Below are 4,076 nucleotides of genomic sequence, written 5' to 3' on the forward strand. Positions count from 1 at the left end.
GGGAGAAGCTCTTCATGCTTCCTCTCCATGGTGACAGAGGGATATCCTTGAGCCTTAAACACAAAGGATTCTTCATTCACTTGAATGATCAGTTCGCCTTTATCAACATCAATCACAGCCTTTGCTGTGGCTAGGAAGGGTCTGCCAAGGATGATGGTTTCATCCATGCACTTCCCAGTCTCTAGGACTATGAAATCAGCAGGGATGTAATGGTCTTCAATCTTCACCAAAACATCCTCTACAAGTCCATGAGCTTGTTTTCTTGAGTTGTCTGCCATCTCTAATGAGATTCTTGCAGCTTGCACCTCAAAGATCCCTAGCTTCTCCATTACAGAGAGAGGCATGAGGTTTACACTTGACCCTAAGTCACACAGAGCCTTCTTGAAGGTCATGGTGCCTATGGTACAAGGTATTGAAAACTTCCCAGGATCTTGTCTCTTTTGAGGTAATTTCTGCCTAGACAAGTCATCCAGTTCTTTGGTGAGCAAAGGAGGTTCATTCTCCCAAGTCTCATTTCCAAATAACTTGTCATTTAGCTTCATGATTGCTCCAAGGTATTTAGCAACTTGCTCTTCAGTGACATACTCATCCTCTTCAGAGGAAGAATACTCATCAGAGCTCATGAAAGGCAGAAGTAAGTCCAATGGAATCTCTATGGTCTCATTTTGAGCCTTAGATTCCCATGGTTCCTCATTAGGGAGCTCATTGGAGGTCAGTGCACGCCCATTGAGGTCTTCCTCAGTGGCGTTCACTTCCTCTCCTTCCTCTCCAAATTCGGCCATGTTGATGGCTTTGCACTCTCCTTTTGGATTTTCTTCTGTATTGCTTGGAAGAGTACTAGGAGGGAGTTCAGTAACTTTCTTGCTCAGCTGTCCCACTTGTGCCTCCAAATTCCTAATGGAGGACCTTGTTTCAGTCATGAAACTTTGAGTGGTTTTGATTAGATCAGAGACCATGGTTGCTAAGTCAGAGGTGTTCTGCTTAGAACTCTCTGTCTGTTGCTGAGAAGATGATGAAAAAGGCATGCCATTGCTAAACCTGTTTCTTCCACCATTATTGTTGTTAAAACCTTGTTGAGGTCTTTCTTGATTCTTCCATGAGAAATTTGGGTGGTTTCTCCATGAAGAATTATAGGTGTTTCCATAGGGTTCTCCTAGGTAATTCACCTCTTCCATTGAAGGGTTCTCAGGATCATATGCTTCTTCTTCAGATGAAGCATCCTTAGTACTGCTTGGTGCATTTTGCATTCCAGACAGACTTTGAGAAATCAAATTGACTTGTTGAGTCAATATCTTGTTCTGAGCCAGAATGGCATTCAGAGTATCAATCTCAAGAACTCCTTTCTTCTGATTAGTCCCATTGTTCACAGGATTCCTTTCAGAAGTGTACATGAATTGGTTATTTGCAACCATTTCAATCAGCTCTTGAGCTTCTGTAGGCGTCTTCTTCAAATGAAGAGATCCTCCAGCAGAGCTATCCAAAGACATCTTGGATAGTTCAGAGAGACCATCATAGAAAATACCTATGATGCTCCATTCAGAAAGCATGTCAGATGGACATTTTCTGATGAATTGTTTGTATCTTTCCCAAGCTTCATAGAGGGATTCTCCATCCTTCTGTCTGAAGGTTTGGACTTTCACTCTAAGCTTACTCAATTTTTGAGGTGGAAAGAACTTTGCCAAGAAGGCATTGACTAGCTTTTCCCAAGAGTCCAGGCTTTCTTTAGGTTGAGAGTCCAACCATGTTCTAGCTCTGTCTCTTACAGCAAAAGGGAATAGCATAAGTCTGTAGACCTCAGGATCTACCCCATTAGTCTTGACAGTGTCACAGATTTGCAAGAACTCAGCCAAAAACTGATGAGGATCTTCCAATGGAAGTCCATGGAACTTGCAATTCTGTTGCATTAGAGAAACTAATTGAGGCTTAAGCTCAAAGTTGTTTGCTCCAATGGCAGGGATAGAGATGCTTCTCCCATAGAAGTCGGGAGTAGGTGCAGTAAAGTCACCCAGCACCTTCCCTGCATTGTTTGCATTGTTGTTGTTTTCGGCTGCCATGTCTTCTTCTTCTTTGAAGATTTCTGTTAGGTCCTCTATAGAGAATTGTGCCTTAGTTTCTCTTAGCTTTCGCTTCAAGGTCCTTTCAGGTTTAGGGTCAGCTTCAACAAGAATGCCTTTGTCTCTGTTCCTGCTCATATGAAAGAGAAGAGAACAAGAAAATGTGGAATCCTCTATGTCACAGTATAGAGATTCCTTGAGGTGTCAGAGGAACAGAAAAATAGAAGAAAGAGGTAGAAGAATTCGAACTTAATCAGAGAGAGTTTGAATTGTGCATTGAGAAGGAGTGGTACTCCATAAATAGAAGGATGTGGGAAGAGGGGAAGAGAATTTTCGAAAATTAAGTAAAAGAATTTGAAAACATTTTGAAAAACACTAATTAATTTTCGAAAATAAGTGTGAGAAAGAAATCAAGTGATTTTTGAAAAAATTTTTGAAATTAGAAGTCAAAAAGATTTGATTGAAAACTATTTTGAAAAAGATGAGGTTAAGAAGATATGATTGGTTTTAAAAAGATGTGATTGAGAAGATATGATTTGAAAAACATTTTAAAAGGATTTGATTTTAAAAATTAATGACTTGCCTAACAAGAAAAGATATGATTCAAACATTAAACCTTTCTCAACAGAAAAGGCAACACACTTGAAATGTTCAATCAAATCATTAATTGTTAGCAAGTATCTTTGAAAAAGGAAAGAAATTGATTTTGAAAACATTTGATTGAAAAGATATGATTTGAAAAAGATTTGATTTTGAAAAACTTTGAAAACTTGAAAAAAAATTGAATTGAAAACAAAATCCTCCCCCTTGTGCCATCCTGGCGTTAAACGCCCAGAATGGTATCCATTCTGGCGTTTAATGCCCAAAATGCTACCTTTTTGGGCGTTAAATGCCCAACCAGGTACCCTGGCTGGCATTTAAACGCCAGTCTGTCCTTCTTCACTGGGCGTTTTGAACGCCCAGCTTTTTCTGTGTAATTCCTCTGCTGCATGTTCTGAATCTTCAGTTCCCTGTACTATTGACTTGAAAATAGAACCAAGATCAAATAAACAATGCATTGCAAGACACCAAACTTAAAATTAGACACTAGACTTAAACAAGAAACATAAAATATTTTTGGTTTTTATGATTTTGAAAATTTTTTTGTGTTTTTTCGAAAATTATATGGAAATAGAAAATAAAAGTTTCAGAATTCTTAATTTGAATTCCAGGAATCATTGCAATGCTAGTCTAAGACTCCGGTCCAGGAATTAGACATGGCTTCTCAGCCAGCCAAGCTTTCAGAGAAAGCTTCGGTCCAAAACACTAGACATGGCCAATGGCCAGCCAAGCCTTAGCAGATCATTGCTCCAATAGCAAGATTGATAGAAATCAACAAGCTCTTGTGATGATCGGTTGAAACCTCGGTCCAATAAGATTAGACATGGCTTCTCAGCCAGCCAGACTTCAACAGATCATCATGAAACACTAGAATTCCTTCTTAAGAACTCTGAAGAAAAATACCTAATCTAAGCAACAAGATGAACCGTCAGTTGTCCATACACAAAACAATCCCCGGCAACGGCGCCAAAAACTTGGTGCGCGAAATTGTGAACAATACTTTTCACAACTCTCATAATCCCCGGTAATGAACCCCAAAAACTTGGTGCTCAATACCTTGGCATAAACACAACTTCGCACAACTAACCAGCAAGTGCACTGGGTCGTCCAAGTAATAAACCTTACGCGAGTAAGGGTCGATCCCACGGAGATTGTTGGTATGAAGCAAGCTATGGTCACCTTGTAAATCTTAGTCAGGCAGACTCAAATGGGTATAGTGATGTACGAATAAAGCATAAAGATAAAGATAGTGGTACTTATGTAATTCATTGGTAGGAACTTCAGATAAGCGTATGAAGATGCCTTCCCTTCCGTCTCTCTGCTTTCCTACAGTCTTTATCCAATCCTTCTTACTCCTTTCCATGGTAAGCTTATGCAAGGGTTTCACCGTTGTCAGTGGCTACCTCCCATCCTCTCAGTGAA

At 39.7% G+C, this 4,076-nt stretch overlaps 1 non-coding gene across 1 annotated transcript; it reads left to right on the plus strand.

The window, feature by feature from the left end:
- Positions 1-1,545: 1,545 nt before the first annotated feature.
- On the plus strand, positions 1,546-1,649 carry LOC130983363 (small nucleolar RNA R71). Its single transcript, XR_009087359.1, has one exon. It is a non-coding gene; the product is annotated as a small nucleolar RNA R71 (small nucleolar RNA).
- The last annotated feature ends 2,427 nt before the right edge of the window (positions 1,650-4,076 follow it).

Source organism: Arachis stenosperma, chromosome 5 (assembly GCF_014773155.1).
Source record: "Arachis stenosperma cultivar V10309 chromosome 5, arast.V10309.gnm1.PFL2, whole genome shotgun sequence".
In the NCBI taxonomy this organism is placed as follows: Eukaryota; Viridiplantae; Streptophyta; class Magnoliopsida; order Fabales; family Fabaceae; genus Arachis; species Arachis stenosperma.